The 19,602-nt window shown below is 43.8% G+C and overlaps 1 pseudogene; it reads left to right on the top strand.

The window, feature by feature from the left end:
- Positions 1-10,719: 10,719 nt before the first annotated feature.
- Positions 10,720-10,993, top strand: LOC116889082 (annotated as a pseudogene).
- Positions 10,994-19,602: the final 8,609 nt, after the last annotated feature.

Raw genomic sequence — 19,602 nt, forward strand, 5'->3', positions numbered from 1 at the left:
CTCTGGGTTGGTAATACTTTTTTTTACCCCTTCCTTACAAAAAAAAAAAAAAAAAAGTAAAATTCAAACTTTAATTCTGGCTTTTCTGTAGTTTGCTATATTTATAATGTTAGAAGTTTCCAGCATGGATAGTGTCATAGTTAGAGTTTTACCACTGTGAACAGACACCATGACCAAGGCAACTCTTATAAGGACAGCATTTAATTAGGGCTGGCTTACAGGTTCAGAGTCTCCATCCAGGCAGGCGTGGTGCAGGAGGACTGAGAGTTATACATCTTGTTTCAAAACCAAACAGAAGACTGGCTTCCAGTGAGCTAGGATGAACGTCTTAAAGCCCATGCTCACAGTGACACACTTCTTCCAACAAGGCCACACACACTCCAACAAGGGCACACTTCCTAATAGTGCCACTGCCTAGGCCAAGCATATGCAAGCCATCGAATGTAGCTTTCTGGTGTAATAAATACAAAGGGGTAAAGATGGAGGAAAGGAGGCAGGGAAGGCAGGAGAGAGAGAGAGAGGAGAGTAAAGAATTAAAAGCAGGAGGATATTGAGATTTTGATGAGAGGTGGCACGGGAACCATTAAGGGAGACTCTGAATAGTTGGAGGAATCAAATACAGGGTTCAAGACAGGTGTGGTGACACTGCAATCCCAGCCCTCAATAGAGGTCGAAAGATGAGGAGTTCAAGGTCATCTGCGGCTCCATGGAGAGTTCAAGACCAGCCTGGGCTACATGAGACCCTACTCAACAGATAAGCAAGGTGATGGGTTCAGATCTTTTACTGTTACGAACCAAATTACAAATCCATTTGACACATGGCTGTTGATCTTCGAAAAATGCCGAGCTGGGCTGATTTTTTTTTCCCTGTGCTAGTTAGAGAATTTATCTGTGTAACAATACACTGCAAACGGAAACAGTAGGGAAGATGCTTGAGTTTGTAATTTATTATTACTCCACTTAGCGATGTATTTTGTGCCAGCAGCCACACTCTAACCAATATCTCTCTGAATAATTTCAGTTTATCAGCCAGAAGGAAGACTAATTCCTCAAGGGTAAGGGCCATGGTTTCTGCTTCCTTCTAGCTGAGCCAAATGCTATGTCTTTACTTCAAATGCTTCACTGGGAATATTGTAGAACGACGTTTCTGGAAGGCTTACAGAACCAAGAGATCGTTGGGTTCTTTCTGTTGGGAAGACTTATGTAAGTTTTAATAAACTGATATTGGGAGGAGGCAGAAAGGGCCTGGAGTCACAAAGTCGAGCACCAAACACTGGTGCTATTTCTTCTGCATGGCTGGTTCCAGTCAAGTCCCAGTTCTTTGTCTGTGAAACAGGGCAGGTGTTAACTGGAATGGCCGTGCAGATGCGTGAAATGTCTACGTTTCTTTAGACTTTTCCCAAATTTGAATTATGTCTCTCCCCCTTTCCCTCCTGTTTCCTGTGTGTGTGTGTGTGTGTGTGTGTGTGTGTGTGTGGTGTGTGTGCGCACGTGTGCGCGCGCATGTTCATTGTATGGGCATCTGTGTGTGTACATATGTCAAAGCTTATGACTGAGGTTGGGAATAACCCTTCCCAGATTACTCTTCTGACTTGTGCAATTTGAGGCAGGGTCTCTGAACCAAATGGATACAGCTCACCTCAGTCTTGCTAGCAGGCTTGTTTGGAGAGCCCCTGTCTCTGCATTCTAGAATTGCAGGCAGGCTTCCAGGACTACTTGGCATTTCTGTGGGTTCTGGGTGTGCAAACTTTGGCCCTATTGCATTTGTGGCAAGTGCTTTAACCACTGAGCCCTATCTGTACTTTCTATTCAATAAAGTTTTGAATTCTTCCTGTGGGTACAGACTATGGGGTAGCATCTGAAGATAGAGGGGTGATGGATTCCTGCCAGAGTTGTTCTACAGAATATGGGTGTGAATTAATGCGTCTTCACTAGCCTGGAAGTCAAGACCCATTCGCCTCTAGTCAAGGAATGACCTTGAGAATGGCATGAGCTTCCTAATCTGAGGCATACACTTGCAATGGTGTTGGGGGAAAAGCATTCCAAGTTTTCTTCTCTCTTATTACCAACCTAGATCAGAAAGTTCATTCCACACTGAGCTATTGAGTCACACCGATCGCTCATGATAACTCATTAGGAAGCATTATTACTTGTCATCATCATCACGGATGATCCAGATCATCGCCCTGGAGGGCTTAGCAGTTAATGAAAAGTATCCGCAGTGAATGAATTTGCTGACTGAAACATACAGTCCTCTAAAGAAAGGAATTTGATTACAATTAAAATTTATCAGAAGAGTCATCAGAGGGTTGAGTGGACATAGCTCTTGGTTGACATACAGATAAATAGACTCTTTTGTGTTATCCAAGCAATGTACCAAACTGGGTTCCATGTGGACACTCGAGGAGGTGAGGACGGGGCTGGGTTCTGTACTTGCCGTTCTGTGATACTGTTCCATCTCACTGTCCTAAAATATACCTTTGCCTACAAGGATCCTGCAGGCTAATTTCAGCAGCTGGGAGCTTGCCCAGCCTGTCATGGGCTTTTAGGTAAGCTGCCGCGGGCGGTCACCAGCAGGCATCTGTCTCCAGAATCAGGAGGACCTTGCAGTGGTGTGGTCCCCAGTCCCAACAGGAGCCTAATAGAAAGTGATGGGTAGCAGTTACAGATGCAAATATTAAATGTGGGGCTTATTTAAAATGTGTATAAGTAATAATAAAAAAGAGTTATGTTGATTCTCTGGGGATCAGTGTTATTATTCTGGTTCAGCTACTTACATAACCTAGTTTAGAAGGTGTAAATAAGGATCTCTATGGGGTGCTCTGTGTAGCCATGGCCAAGGGGTACTAGGCCCAGACTCGGTTCTCGCTTCTGCTACTTACTATGTAACTAGGGGATTATTTTTCTCCTTCTGTAAAATAAAGACAGCGATATACCTATTTCATACAGTGAATAAGGTGAGATAATACTTATTATAACTATCTGTATTTTTCATATCGTATGCCCTGAAGCATCACACATGATTATCATTTAATGTTATTAATAATAATAAAAACAGAGGCTCAGTAAGGTTTTGAGAAAAATGATCAAGATCACCCTGCTGAGAACTGACGGGAGCAAGGGGAAAATCCAGGACTCTCTGTCTCTGAGCACTCAACGCTTTTCTCAAACAGGAATGGCTCTGGTTATTCTGGGAGTGCCAACGGCAAAGGCAGAATTTAGGAGCCAAGGCTATTGTACAACAGTTGATTTGGGGCAGTCATGTCAGACAAAAGAAAAAACAGGACCTCAGAGAGTGGTGCTGGCCTAAATACTCTGGCCAGAACATCCCAGAAATACTACCATGTGGCCTGGAGGGACAGAGGATGTAGTTTACAAAATAAGCTGAGGTGTAAATGATGCAGAGTTAGAAGGATGTGTGTCCTCCAAGCACCGCTATCTGAAGGTCCCTAACACTGAGCACAGATATCCGGTAAAACCAATGCTGCGGGCTTTTAATTCCTGTCCACTTTTTAGAAAATGATGCCTTACATGTGTACATTTATAAGAAAATGACTCCTGTATTTTTAGTATAGGGAAATAGCACAAAGTAACAGTGCCTCTGGGCCCCCCTGGTCCTCCTGCAGGTATAGCTGTAAGCGTCTTATTGTCAGAAGTCTTTCAAAACAGGCAGGACTTTTGGTCACACAATGGAGCCCGAATTAATGTGAGCCACGGTGTACTGTAGACATCTACCCAGCTCCTCCAGGAGCCCTGGCAAGAATGTGTCTGTTCTCTTCTTCTAAGCTCTCACTGATACTGCTGAGGACTGAGGGGAGTACATCAGTGGGTTTTAGGGGCTTTTGTTCCTACTTGAGAGACTACTTCAGAGTTAGAGGGAAAATATTATTTTAGGTTGCCATTTATTTGGCTGTTGCTATAAGGAAAACCCCACCAATACAAAGAAGTTGACCCAAACATTCTACTAGACGTGAGTAGCTGCACCACTATGATCCAAACTAATGAAGCCAGACTAAGTTCAAGGCCCAACTGGGTAATTTTGTGAGACACTGTCTCAAAATAACAAGTTAAAAGATGGCTGGGAATCTAGCTCAGTGGTCCAAAGCTTGCCTAGAATGCATGATGCCCTGGGTTCAATCTGCAGTACTTCAAGGCCACAAACAACAGCAACAATAATAATAATGGGATGGAGAGATGACTCAGTGGTTAAGAGTACTGACTGCTCTTCCTGGGTATCTGAGTTTGATTCCCAGCACCCACAAGGCAGACCACACCATCTATAGCCCCTCATTCTAGGGGATCTGATGCTCTCTTCTGGCCCTCATGGGTACCAGGCCTGGAAGTGGTACACAGACAGACAAACAGATGGACAGACAAAACAGCCATACGCATAAAATAAAAATATATTTCAAAAATATCATCTTAGTGTACCAAGACAGAGGCTAAGCTTTCATGAGCTTTACACACACACACACACACACACACACACACACTGTCTCAGGAAATTTACCAATTAGGGGTTATAGGTATATTTGTATCTCCATCATGTAGAGTTTAAGGACCACATTTGGAGCCACAATTTCTATAACTAATTGAAAGCCTGCATCTCTGAAAATCTTTCAGAGACCTGAATGAATATCTGGGTCTTCTAGACTCTGAACCCTGTGTTTGAAACCATGCTGCATACTTCCTGAAACAATTAGTAACCTCTCACTTCAACTTCTAGAGTCTTACAGCTGTGCTTCTGAGCTTAGGGTACGATTCGGCACTGAAAGAAATATGTTCCCAAGATTGTAACACGGATAAATGTCAAGGCCAACTTATTTCTGAAGAATATTTACAATTGGGTAAAACACTTCAATAGTATTCAGTGCAAGTGGAGGCCGAAAACATCATGATTCTAAAGAATGTCAGAAGTGATGCATTCTTCGCCCCACGAGTCCATCACCGTCACAACAACCCGTTCCCAGGTCCTGTCTTGGTTGATCACTGTCAGTTTATAGCACTCTTTGTCTTTAAGATGCTTTGCAATGTGAGTATCTTCCCCTTGCTCCTACTGTCCTCCACCAAGTTGCTGTGAACTAGCTGTTTTTGAATCTCTAAGTGATCTCTTAAGGAAACAAGATTTATTTTACAGAAGAGATCCCGTAAGCCTGTCTGTGTATACTTTTCTCTAGAGTCTTGACCATGTGATGCTATTTGCTTACCTGTTTTTCCCTGCAACTTATTAACACGGACCTGTTCCATCCGGTAAGGCAATCACTGTCTAAAGGATGCTATCAATCCTTTGAAGTGTGAGTAGTCCTAACTGAGAATTAGTATGTGTGTCAGACAAAACTTATCACAAAAAAAGAGATCTGCAAACCCACTAACCTTGTTCCACATCAGCCCAGGAGCCCTCTGTATACAAGCCACATTTCCCAGCTACACTATTATCCCTCATCAAAGAACTCTCCCTTCAGAAAATGGAGACTAACACAGAAAATGACAACTGGACACAATGCAAAAGATCAACAGACAGTGGGAAGCCCCACCTCAATGGACACATCTATATCATAGCTCCCTCATCTATAGATGGCTCAGGGAACATTGCAGAAGGGGCAGAAAGGGTGTTAGAGCCAGAATACCAAGAAGTCTGCTGTGAAACAGCCTAACCTACATAAGACCAGAACAGTGCCAGTATCAACGGACATGTTAATGTGGAAGAGGAAGTTTTTCCTGCAACTTATTTGTACAGGGTCCCACAGCTAGAGAAAGAACTTTAGGTAACTAACAACAGCTGGGTGACAGAGATTTAGCCTCTCCCAGGGATGAGCCTCCATTTTGATTGTCCAATACAGAGTGATCAGCAATTAAACCATATACACACCACCAAAAAAAGTGAGTTGGCAGGTTATAAATTTGTGTGTGTGTGTGTGTGTGTGTGTGTGTGTGTGTGTACAAGTAGACAGACTTGTGTGTATGTATATGTGTAAAAGTAATAATCAGAAAAAAGTGGGGTTGGGGATTTAGCTCAGTGGTAGAGCGCTTGCCTAGCAAGCGCAAGGCCCAGGGTTCGGTCCTCAGCTCCGAAAAAAAAAAAATCAGAAAAAAGTAGGCTATCAACTTAAGTGAGGGGACATACATAGGAAGGGTTCAAGGAGATTACCAAGGAGGGGCTTGAAGGAAGAAAAGAGGTGGGAAAGTAATGCAGTTCTATTTCAATTATGTAAAAAAAGTATAATATATCTGATTAATACAATTTTATATTGATACGTATTAAAGTAATATTTTAGTAGATAAGTTAATTTATTAAAGTTAATGTCACTTATTTCTGATTTTGAGGTTATTAGGAACTTCACAATGATGCATGTACCTCACATTGTATTTCTGTTAGACAGTGTTAGACAAGAATATAGATGAAATAACAAAATATATGTAATTAAGGAAGTTGATTAAATGCGAGGCTTGCAAGGTCTTGAAAGAACACCTGCGAATCACTCTGACTGTGCCAAAACTTTCCTCTGCTTACGGAAACACACACTGTCTCACCCACATTTCATGACTTGGATACTGCATAGTAAGCAGGTAACTTTAACATGTCCGTACCCACAATGGTTTCTGCCAGTCAGCTATCCCAGCTCTTCCTGTCTCGTGCTTTATGAAGTAGTGAGTAGCTAGGAGAAGCTCTCAGAAATGGAGATGAGAAAAGCCCTGCGTATAACTTCCATCCCTGAGATGACAATACCATTAGCTTAGGGTGCGCTCTCCGGCAGGCCTTTCATGAGAGACAGGTCTCCTTAAATGGGTCACGGACTGGTTGTTAATTTCCATTCACGGGGCTTGTTTTGTTTTCTGGTGTCTCAGTGAGCTCCAAGGTGATGCTTTAAATAGTTGTGAAGGCAACCTGGAGGAGGCCGTTTCCGGAGTGGCCATTATTAACTTCCTTTGTCAGTAATTTCTTCACCTTCTGACAAGTCTTCCACGGAGTCAGAGCCACTGTGCTGGAATCCGCCCAGCAGGCTGTTATCAGAGCTCTCCAGCCACCCCTGGGTACCACTGCCAGCAAACTGGAAAGAATCCTGTGGGGGAAAACGGCAGCCTTGCTGAGCCTGGCAACTTCGTTGGCCCAAGGTTGACTGGTAATTAGCGAGCCTGAGTTCCTGGGGCCACTGAGGAGACAATCAGCCAGGACCCCGCTCCTTCTGATTCTCATGCCACAGAGGTAGAGTGAGATACCATCTCAGGGTGGCGAGATGCTCAAATTCCACCTAGAGAAGAACCAGTGATGATGTTCAACTAGTGACGATGAACCCTATGCCGGCAGCTTATATGAGTATATTGTGATGTACAATGCCTCCATTGTGTAGGTGAAGGAAAAGAATAAATTCTATACCTTTGTAAGCCTGGACTCCCCACAAACTTGTGCTTCTGATCTAGTCTAGATGAGTGGAGGTCACAGTGGGGTACTCCCAAGGCCAGCTCTTTGGAAGCTATCTAAAACATCACGTGCTTTGGAAGCCCAGAGAAGTGATTCTGCAGTGTGATGTGTGACAGACGTGATCTTCACCAAATAAACCTGCCCCCCCCCAGCTTTATCCATCTATACGATGGGCACACACTCTCTTATGGAGCTGGAGTCAGACTTAATGAAAAGTAGTATCTCAAAACACTCTTCCTTCTGCCTCACTCTCTCACCTGAATCATTCCAGCAATTTTCCTGCTGGGTCTTCACATCACTCCATCCTCTGAGGGAGGTTCCTTTTTTTCTTTTTTCTTTTTCTTTTTCTTTTTCTTTTTTTTTTTTTTCGGAGCTGGGGACCGAACCCAGGGCCTTGCGCTTGCTAGGCAAGCACTCTATCACTGAGCTAAATCCCCAGCCCTGATGGGAGGTTCCTGATGTAGGCACGAGTGAGCTATTTAAACAGAAAATATATAGTCACTTTTGCCCCAAAATTCTAATGTCTTCCCATCTCATTCAGAGTGATATGTATCATGTACTATAATGATTTTCGAGTTCCCCTTAACTACTGCTCTTGCCTCAGAATTTTACCTCTCTCTCTGTACCCCTAGACACACTGCTCCAGCCACCCCCAAAACGCCCAGCACAATCGGTCCTCTCACATCCCATGGTTATCTGGTCAGGTGTCATCGCTTTAAAAAGCTCTCCTTGGCCTTCTGTTTCTTTCATCCCCGACACTGCTAGCTCCCTTATTGTGCCTTATTTTATTATTACTTTCTCTTTTGTAGAACACTGGCATAATGTGCTTATTTATATTTTATCTCCCATCAACATGTTAGCCCATGTTTTAAATTCAAAGTCGGGCAGACTAGATGATTCCAATCATTCTCTCGCATGAAGACAATTTTAAAAGTTGGACCAACCCTCTCCTGTGCACGCACACACACGCGCACGCACACGCACACACACACATGGGGATACACACAGACACAGACACACACGCACATGAACATACACATGCACGCATGTACTCGCGCACGCACACACGCACACACACACACACGCGCGCGCACACGCACACAGACACACAAATGGGGATACACACAGACACACACACATATGAACACACACATGCACGCATGTACTCGCGCACACACAGTAAGTCTAAAAGTTAAGGAAAAAAGGGTACAGATAATTAAGGAGGCGTACCTGTCAGCGTGCCTGTCTCGATGTTTACTAAGGGACTGGAGATCTACTGTGAATACAGGTATTTCCATCCCATGAGCGGAGGTCTCAGACTGAATGAAAAAAGGGAAAGAGAAAGCTCCCTGAGCAGTGATATCCCCCCCCCTTTTTTTTCTCTCTTTCTGATCCTTCCCATAATAGTAAGTTCTTGAAGTCAAATCCCAATCCTGGAGCCAGGATTTCTGGACCATGCCTTCAACTATGAGTTCAGTAAACCTTTTCTCCCTTAGGTTGCTTCTGGTCAAGAAGTTGCAGCAAGAACAAAAGGAGCTCATGTACAACTTAAGGTCCTTTTGATTCATGATTTAGAGGACGTGGCCTATCCGGGTAAGGGGGCCGCCATATCAGCTGAGGAGGCTTGGTCAGTGGCAGTGAGAGCCTTCTTTCTCACTTAGCACCGAGCCTGAAGCAGAGCTTGGGCCAGAAGCAAAGCAGACTGCACTCTCAAAGGCACTCGGCTAGCGATCCGTCTCTAAAAGCCATGCCTTCTATCAAGGGTTCTACAGCCCCCACCCCTCAAAAGGCCACCAGCTGCCTGCAGACCGAGTGTTCAAACACATGGGCCTGTGGGGAGCATTTGGCATTCAAACCATAATACCTAACAATATGGGAAGCAATTGGAACAAGGAAATAATTAGAGTTCAAAGAAATAGACCAGAACACTTTCAGAAAGCAGGATTTGCTGACGGCTAAAAAGCAGCCCTGAAGCAGTGCCCACGGTGATCTGGGAAGCCACTGCTTAGGCTCCTGAAACCGCAGGCGCCGCCATTTTGGCTCTGAGACTCTTTGGCAGCTCACGGGATGCAGCTGAGACACAGAGTGAAGCTTTTGAGGACTCAGCTGCTGAAGGTTTGGGACTTGGCGTTCATCCCTCTGAAGACAGGGATCCTGACGTGATACCCTTCTCTCTGGCTTGAAATAAAGATAATGACCCAGAAACATGGGGTATGGGTTTATTTTATTGTTCCAGGCTGATAACATACTCAGAAGTGTTCGGGGGCAAGGAAATGAAAAGCAGTTGTGGCGGAAAATTGCATTGTTTTGGATTTCCTCTAAAAACAGACTTGAAATACTAATTTGCCATAATGGGAGATTTACAAGCCAAAATGAAGAATCGAGACATGTCAAGCCAGAAGAACTGAAAGGAGTGGATTGGCCCTGGACAGGTTGACTCCATGACAGTCTGCAAACTAGCAGTTCAGAAGACCAGACCTGAGTTTCTACTTCCCAGAACTGGGCAAGTCACTTACTGAACAACCACAGGCTTGTATGCCCCCAGCTTGTGAAAGGACAGTTAGCCAAGCTTGCGGCCAAGAGGCCAAGAGCTACAGGCCTACCCTTCGTTGGCATGAAGCAAGAGTAGTTAGTCTGAGTCATAGCATCACCCAGGCCCCCAGAGATAGCACCCACCTATCAAGATACAGATCACCTGCGCCTCCCCAACGTCCCTCCTTTTAGCTTTAAAACGGAATCTGCAAATTCAGTCAGGGTCCTTCCATCCCGGTGGCATTGGAATATTCTGAATGCAGAAATAAACACTCTTGGCTTTTTCATACGATTTGAGACAGGAGTATCGTTCTTCAGCGATTCGTGGACCCTAGCAGAACCGAGCAAGACAGTAATCAACGAAAGCAGTAACGCAGGGCTGGAGAGGTGGCTCGGTGGTTAGAGTACTTCCTGCCTCATCTCTGTTGTCAACTTGACTATAGCTGGAATCAACTAAAATTCCAGCAGATGGGCATGTCTGTGAAGAATTTTCCATACTGGATCATTGGAGGCGGGAAGAAGGACACTAAACCTAGGCCCCACATTCTGGTGGAAGCCCTTGTAAGATGAAAGAAGGGAGATGTCGCCCCCATGGCTGCTCCGAAAAGCCATCTTTGCATTGTTCCCGGGTCGTGCTCTGTGCTCACTGCAGCCACCTTCGCCGCCCACCGCTTCCTCCAACGCGGACTCGGGCAGCTCTCTCGCCAGAGTCCTCAAAACTCGACTAATTCCTTACTCGTAGCATCGGACCACCGGCGTGCCCCACCATGTCAGACACGGCAGTGGACAGCAGCTCCGAGATCACCACCAAGGACTTGAAGGAGAAGAAGGAAGCTGGGGAGGAAGCAGAGAATGGAAGAGGTGCGCCTGCCAATGGGAACGCTCGAAATGAGGAAAATGGGGAGCAGGAGACTGACAATGAGGTAGATGAAGAAGAGGAAGAAGGTGGGGAGGAAGAGGAGGAGGAGGAAGAAGGTGATGGTGAGGAAGAGGATGGAGATGAAGATGAGGAAGCTGAGGCTCCTACGGGCAAGCGGGTAGCTGACAGTGATGAGGGTGATGATGTTGACACCAAGAAGCAGAAGATTGATGAGGATGACCAGACAGCAAACCAGCAAACAGAAAAGCTAACCTTACGCGCCGTGACCTATTCGCCCTCCACTTCCTGTCTCAGAATTTAAAAGGGGTCACCTTCGAGTAGAGAAGCAGGTCCGGCCCGCCACTGCGGGCAGTGCCACCCACAGGTGACACGCGCTCTCCACCACCCCACCAAAACCACCACATGAATTGGCAACATGGGAGGAGAAAAGAACCAGAACTTCCCAGGCCCTGCTTTTTTTTCTTAAAAGTACTTTAAAAGAAAATTTGTTTGTGTTTTTTATTTATAGTTTATATTTTTGTACATATTGTTAGGGGTCAGCCATTTTTAATGGTAACGGGTGACCAAACCAGCCTACAGAGCGTTTTCTGTCCTACTTCAGACTGTACTTGTGGTGACCATGTTCATTGTACTCGAAGGAGAAAAAAAAACCTTGTAAAAAAAAAACCGAAAACAACGACAAAAAGACAATCTTATTCCGAGCATTCCAGTAGCTTTTTTTGTGTATGTACCTAGCTGTACTATAAGTAGTTGGTTTGTGTGAGAAGGTTAAAAAGGCCAAAGATAAAAAGACTTTTTTCCTTTTTTTGTCTATGAAGTTGCTATTTATTTATTTAGCCTGTTTGATGTATGTGTGAAACAATGTCCAACAATAAACCGAAATTTTATTTTGCTGAATTGTTCTATGTTTAAGAAAAAAAAGGAGGGGAGGAGAGTTTGCTTCTTGCCTGCTTCTTACTCCCGCCCTTGTTGTTAAAGTATTCCTTCGGCGGCATTAGAACCTAATTCACTAGGATTCCAATGCAGACCAAAGAACGGCAGCTCTGTTAGGATTCTAATAGGAAGCCCCTGGCCCTCTAGCACTAGATTGGGACTGCTGAAATATTCAGTTTTGTGACCTGAACAACTACAGGATTCTTGGCCTTTCCGTAGGGAGACAGCCATTGTTGGACTACCTGGACCACAGCCTGCAAGCCACTCTAATAAGTCTAAATATATAACCATTTCTGTTCCTTTAAAGAACCTTGACCAATACACTGACTGCTCTTCCAGAAGACCCAAGTTTGGTTTCCAGAACCCATATTTCGTTGGCAGGTCACGACTTCCTAGAACTTCTGTTCTAAGAGACCCTCCTCTGGTCCCTGTAGGCACCTGCATGTATATAGGGGACATTGACACTCATCCACATAAAGAAAGAATGGAATCCTAGGACAATTAGTAATACAGATATTAGCAATAGCAAACAAATGCTATTAATTGCTAATATTGATATGCTTGTACATGCGGTGTGTCTTTTCCTGGGGAGACATTTAAAAAGGTGTAGTGACCTTACAAAGAGAGGGCACTGACAAAGACCAAAGGAAGGATTCCATCCAGTTTAGTGGACCAGTGGGTTTCACCTAGGGACATAGATGCTCAAGGCAGCAACGCTACTGGAAAGTATCCTAGACAACTTCAGAGCAGCTCTGACTCAGAGTAGGTCTACTTTGTCTACTCTTTTTTATGGTGGTACCTCACAGACGTTCTCTTTCTTTTTTTTCTTTTTTTCTTCTTTTTTTCTTTTTTTTCGGAGCTGGGGACCGAACCCAGGGCCTTGCGCTCGATAGGCAAGCGCTCTACCGCTGAGCTAAATCCCCAACCCCAGACGTTCTCTTTCTATAGGGGTGATTGGATCTTGAGGAGGAGAGGGGCCTGTGAGGATCTCCAGAGAGTTCATGAGTCCCACCACTACTCCATGAGAGAATGTTGATAGGGCTGGTCTCCTGAGGGACTCATGTGGTCACCACCACTGCTGTGCTTCAGGAAAGCCCATGACCACATTCAATCTGGAGGGATCAGCTCTGTTACAGCTTGTCATAAATATGTTGCCCAAATCCTAAGAATTGACAGCGCAAACTGGTGAAGAGCGAACCAGAAATTATAGAGTTGAAAAATAGTGTAAACACATTTCAAAATGAATAGGTTCCATGCCGCTGGACACAGTTTGGAAGCTGGAAGCTGGAAGCTGGATCAGAGGGAAACATAGAACAAAACCTAAAGAACTTTAAAAATAATAGGAAATGTGGATTAAGAAGCACAGGGTCAAGTGAGAAGACTTAACATTCATCTACCTGGGGCTAATGGATGAAAAGAGATGAGACACGAACTGCAGGCAACATTTGAAAAGACAACCTCAAAGAATTTCTTGGAGCTGAACAAAAAAATATTAATTTTTGTTATTCACCAAGTCCAAAGAGGTCAAGTGGAGCTAAATTGGATTTTTAAAAAGGAGAAATACATGTTTAGATACATCATAGTGCAGAGGATAAAATCAAAATAGAAAGTGTTAAACGTAGCCATAGGAAAATGGAAGGTATGACAAAGCAGAACTGTTGGCCCAGCCTCAGCTGTCTTGACAGCAAAGGTGAAAAACCCACGTTGAATGCAGAAAGAATTCCAGGGTACTGCAGGGTGTGGGCACAACTCGAAATGATGGCGAAGACTGGCGAGATCTTTCCAGTTTACACTACAGAAAAAATGCAAATAGCCTTAAAGTAGTAAAAGTTTCTAAAACTCATAAAATGGTAAAACTAAGTCTTAGAACAATAGTCATGAACTCATCCCAGAGAAAGGAAAGAGACAGGGACCTGGGGTGAAAAGACGCTCTGTATCCTGTGTAATGCAAAATCAAATACATTGTGTCTTTGACAAACATCTGGCCACACGCTGATGCTCAGGCCTGGGGGATGGTCCCTCTCACATACGGGCTGTCAGGAAGGAACGTCGGTCCAAGCCCTGTGGAGTAGAGTTTAGCAAAAGCCTCCATGGTATCTGCGTGTACTCTTTAACCCAGGACTTCTTGCAAGTGTCTAGTCCAAAGATTAACTGAAAGCGTGGAATGATGTGTAAGCAAGACTCCTCATTACACCACAGCGAAGCAGCCAAGTGTGGGAGTGAGCTACACATCTGTCTGCTGGTGACCGGTACACCCATCCAATAAGTATGCTGCACTGAGACAGAGAATGGCGATTTCTTTATAAACTATGATTTAATTTCTAAGATCTATTTTAAGTAAGAAAATTAAGATGAAAAGAGTGTACATTGTTCGGGCTGGAGAGATGGCTCAGTGGTTAAGAGCCCTGACTGCTCTTCCAGAGGTCCTGAGTTCAATTCCCAGCAACCACATGGTGGCTCACAACCATCCGTAAAGAGATCCGATGCCCTCTTCTGGTGTGTCTGAAGACAGCTACATATATAATAAATGAATAAATCTAAAAAAAAAAAAGACATTAAAAAAAGAGTGTACATTGTTCACCCCTCCCCCCACATGATGGTATAGTTATAGAATATCTATTCAGAGTACGAGGAGGGGAATTGAGAGGGTAGGAGAGGCAGAGAAAGGCAAAAAGAGAGAGCAGAGAAGTAGAAGAATAGAGAAGTAGAGGCCATCCATGAGCACATGGAGAGAGAGGGGGAAGGGGATGGGGGGAGAGGAAGGTAAGCAAGAGGGGACAGAGCAGGAGCAAAATGGCAAGAGCTGGAGAGAGCAGAGGGGGCAAGCAACCCCTTTTACAGTGGGTCAGGAACACCTGGCTGTTGCCAGGTAACTGTGGGGCGGAGCTTAGACAAAATGCTAACATTGACACTTATTAAAAAGTAGAGATGGTGCTGGAGAAATGGCCCAGCAAATTCAGAGCACTCTCAGAGGACAGGGGTTTGGTTCCTCCGAGGGAACCTACACTTACAGGACGCATGTACAGACAGACAAGCACACGTAAATACACATGCATCAGAAAATTTAAGGCAAGCATATATGACACAGAAACCCCACTTCTAGATATTTACCCGAGATATTGTATTCACCAGTTTTTTGTTGCTAGAAGAAAAATACCTCAGTCTGGGTGGATAATTAGTAAAGGAGATTTAGAGGCTGAAGGCATGGCTCAGTGGTTAAGAGCACTTGCTGCTCAGGCAGAGGATCTGGGTTCAGGTCCAGCATCTATATCAGGTGACTCATAATCACCTGTAACTCCAGTTCTAGGGGAGCTGATACCCTCCGGCCTCTGTGGACACTAAGTATGCACACAGTACACATAAAGTCACACGGGCACATACATACACACAATTAAATAAATGCATCTTTTACTCAAGAAGGAGGTTTATCCCTCACAGTTTGGGAAGTTGACGTCCAAGTGGCATGGTGCTGGCATTGGCTTAATCTACATCCTGTCACGGCAGTTGCCAGCATGGTTAAATGGCTTCATGATGAGAGTGCAAGGGAAAGGGAAAGCCGGAGAGAGAGAAAGTCAGAAATTTGTTTGCAATGAGCTGCAATTCCTTTGATGACTTAATTGCCCTTCTCCAGTCCCCTCCCTTTAAGGGCTTCTGGCCACTTCTCACCATCATCCCATCACATGAACCCGTGGGTGGCAGACTGCATCCAAACCATAACCAACAGGGGGACGTGACCATGCAGGAACTAATTTACAAATATTTATATTAACAGAAATGACCGGGTTTTTTTTTTCAATTGATAAATGGATAAGTAAACGGTTTACAGACGCACAGCGGAATCATTCTGTATAATACTTTCTTGGAAGAATCACTTTGTAAAGAGCTCACGGTGACCCTTTCAGAACTACTCTGATATTTCAGTAGTCTCTGAATTACTGAGGGAACATTTCAGAAGCCCTGAGAGCAAGATAATGACAGACTCCAAAGTCAGTGAAGGGCAGGTAGCCCCAAATGCTTCACATTTCTTCCTTCAGCTTCATTCGTTGCTTTCCTCATATGACTCGGCCCTTTCTGTCATTTCTGCTGTCCTCTGAGGTTTGGTTCTCAGTCTGCTGGGACACAGCTGGAGAGTTAAAGACGCCTTCTCAGAAAGGCCTTTGCTGGGAGGCCCAGTAGCCCTGCTGATTGGCACCCAGAGCAGCAGCAGCAGAAGCAGCAGCAGCAGGACTTTGCTGTGTTGGCAGGACCTTGTCCTTGTGATGACTCTCCACCTGCAAGCACACAGCCCAGCACCCACCCGTTTGCCTTGCTGCTAACTTGGGTTCTTTCCTTCCTTCACTTTTAGAATGTATTCTTTGAGAGTTGCACGCATGAATACAATGTATTCTGTTTGTATCCTTCCCGCTCTCCCCTAACTTCTGCAGAATCCCTCCTTTCACCATCCTCCAACTTCATGTCCTCTCCCCCTCCTTCTCCGTCTTCTATTTCTTCTTCTTCTTGTTTTTTTTTTTTTAATAACGCACTGAGTGCAATTAGTGCTGCCAATACCTGCATGTGTGTGGGGCTATCCACTGAAGGATAGTCAGCCTACTATGCCTCTCTCATAGCATCCATCAAACGTCTGCAGCTCTTCATCTGGGGGTGGGGGCTTGTGTGCCCCTCCCCCATCCACTGGCTTAAGCTTGTACAGATCTTGTGCAGACATCACAGCTGCTGTGAGATCACGAGTGTAACTGATCTGTCATGTCTGGAAGACATCGTTTTGCTGTGATACTCCCCTACCTCTGGCTCTCATAGTCTTTCTCTCACTTCTTCTGAGCTATGCCCTGAACCTCTGAGGGACAGAGTATTGTATACATTTCCCATTTGAGTCTGAACACTCCAAAGACATTTATTCTTTGCAGGCTGTGAGTCTATATAAACTGCCACCTGCTGCATAAAGACATTGATGAGAACAGTTTGATATGTGTCTGGTTAGCAAAATAATTGTAGTAGGTTCACCCTCTGGGGCCTATGAGCTCCCCAGTCACAGGTTCTTGACCAGATTTACAGAGCTAGGCATGAGTTTCTTCAATGGAGTGAGTCTTAAATTCAGTCAGGAAGTAGTAAACATTCAAAATACTATCGCACCCATGAGCATTGTAGCCCTCAGGGTTTACAGCTTGATAAAGCTTGTGATGGCTTCCACCCCACCACCAGCAACCTACATGACACTTCCCAGCACCCTGAAAGCTAGTCAGAAGACAGGGAGCTTGTAGGTAGGTATCAGCTTCATTTCTCCAGATCTAGTGCATCCAAATCATACAGTGTCTTCAGCAATATCTTACTATCAAGTTACGGTGGGCCTCCAAGTTCAATGGCAGCGCCCTGTCTTGTTTGAGGGCACCTCTGAGAACTCCTATGACAACTATTTTTAAAATATGCTGTTTAGGGCCAGTCTGACAGTTCAGCAGGTAAAGGTACTTGCTGCTAAGCCTGATGACCCGCGTCCAGTCCCTGGGACACACACAGTGGAGGGAGAGACCCAACTCCTGCAGGCTGCCCTCTGACTTCCCACCCTTGCCATGCACATGTGCATGCACAACACATGCACAACCAAAACAGATAAATAAATAAAAAAAATTTTAATTTTTAAAATATGTTACTTTAATTTCTAAGGTATGGAGCTTTAGGCTTAAGGCTGAAGTCATTAGAAGAAGCATAGCTTAGACGTCCTCTATTTTAAAACAGTTTTACTCCAGTGGAAGGGGAAACCCTTGGTCCTGCCAAGGCTGGACCCCCAGGGGATTGTTGGGGGGCAGGCGGTAATGGGGGGAGGATGGGGAGGGGAACACCCATATAGAAGGGGGGAGGGGTTAGGGGGCTGATGGACAGGAAACCGGGAAAGAGAATAACATTTGAAATGTAAATAAGAAATACCCAATTTAATAAAAATGGAAGAAAAAATAAAAAATAAAAACAATTGCCCTGAAAAAAAAAAAAGACAAGGATGGTATACTCGCACGTATATTAAATAACTAAATAATAAATAAATAAATAAATAAATAAATAAATAAATGTTTTTTTCAAAAAAGAAAAGAAAACTAAAAAAAAACAGTTTTACTCACTTATGTATTAAAATATATTTCCTTCAAATTTTTATGTATGTGCATGTACGTACATATGGAAGAGTGACTGCAACCACTTTTTTGGTCCCTGTGTAATTAGTGGATTTGGCGAGTTCCCAAGAGCAGTGGGAGATGACACAGAAGAATTCAGAAGAACTAGGGGAACCCGTGTGGTTCCGCATCTTCATAACCTGATAACCAGTACTCACACATTATCCTGTAGAAGCCTCCGTGCTCTGTAAAAGCAGTAGCATGCAAAAGGGAAATGGGCTTCATACCAAAGAAGGAAAAAAGAGGAGTGATCGTGTCGTTGTTATCGTCGGATCACTGAAGTTTGAATTGGAGGCTAGACTTTGTGATGTGCACCGATAATCCTCGACTGCATAGCTATACCCCGTTTATTTATTTAATTTGTTTGTTTGTTTGTTTGTTTTTAAACTTGGAAGTGTGCAGAGTTTTGCTGTCCCTCCACCCTCAGAATGTCCGTGCCTGGCAGCTGACTTGTCTGTCCAGAGCTTGGGCTCCTGCTGTGACTGCAACGTAAAGACGCTTCTTCTGAATACATCCAGTTTGATCCTTTTAATTCTTTTAGGGATGTGGGCTCTCTCACTGAGATTTTGTCATTTCTATTCTTCTTACAATGCTTTCAATGTTTTGCAGTTCAGTTCCTTATCTAGAAAGTCAGTGTTCTAAACAATGGAAGAACTCACTGATTCCAAAAACTTCTTAGCAGCTGTCAGTTGCTATTAATAATTTTTATTATGTTGCAAGAAAAGAATGCCTCCTCAGAACAAAGCACACTTCACAATAACATACCTGGGTTTTTATCTTTCTGAATATGCCACGTCCAATGGCCAAGGTAAGCCTTTTCTGCATGTTAAACCTTGGAACAGCTCATATTTTATTATTACTGTCATTGCTGTTTCTAATAATCTTTCTTCTGCATGAAAAAAGAAACAGAGCTGATGAGGCATCGAGTGAGATTCCAGTTCTTTCTTGTCAAACTAAAGTAGAAGTTGTTCACTGCATACACACACACACAAACACACACACACACACACACACACACACACACACACACACCCCAAAGTATTTACTCCTGGGGCACAAACTCCTAATCTCTACTAAGGCAGATGTATGCTCTAATACATATAATGATTCAGAAGGTAATATGTTTTTCTCATACAATTTTAAATTCAATAAGATAATTCTTAAGTCAATTATTTCCATACATAGAAATGAAATATGACTTACAAATGTATATTGAGCCTATGTATAAAATAGGCTCAAAATGTATAAAGAATGACTTTTGTTTGTTAATGGATTGGAGCTACCAATTGACCATATTTAAACTTTAAAGTAGGATTTTTAAGATGTCCAATTTATATAATGGCTAGCACTTAGACGTCTAGAGTAGAGTTTTGCAATAAGGACAAATCATGACATTAGACAGGCATGGTGGCACATGGTTGGAACGCCAACGCCTGGGAGGTAGGGCTTGGATCAGGAGTTCAAGGCTGGTAGAGATATGTGAAACTATGTTTCCAAACAAACAAAAAATAGGAAAATGTAAGTAAAATGGAGTGTTTCGAGTAAGTGTTCCAGAAAGAATTCTCCTTGAAGTCCATTGGCATGGTATATATAGGTATATATAATATATTATATATATAATAAATCACCTTTGCCTAAAGAGCACATCCATAATTACCCAGTTAACACAAGGTTTTAAA

This window comes from Rattus rattus, chromosome 1 (genome assembly GCF_011064425.1).
Source record: "Rattus rattus isolate New Zealand chromosome 1, Rrattus_CSIRO_v1, whole genome shotgun sequence".
Lineage (NCBI taxonomy): Eukaryota > Metazoa > Chordata > Mammalia > Rodentia > Muridae > Rattus > Rattus rattus.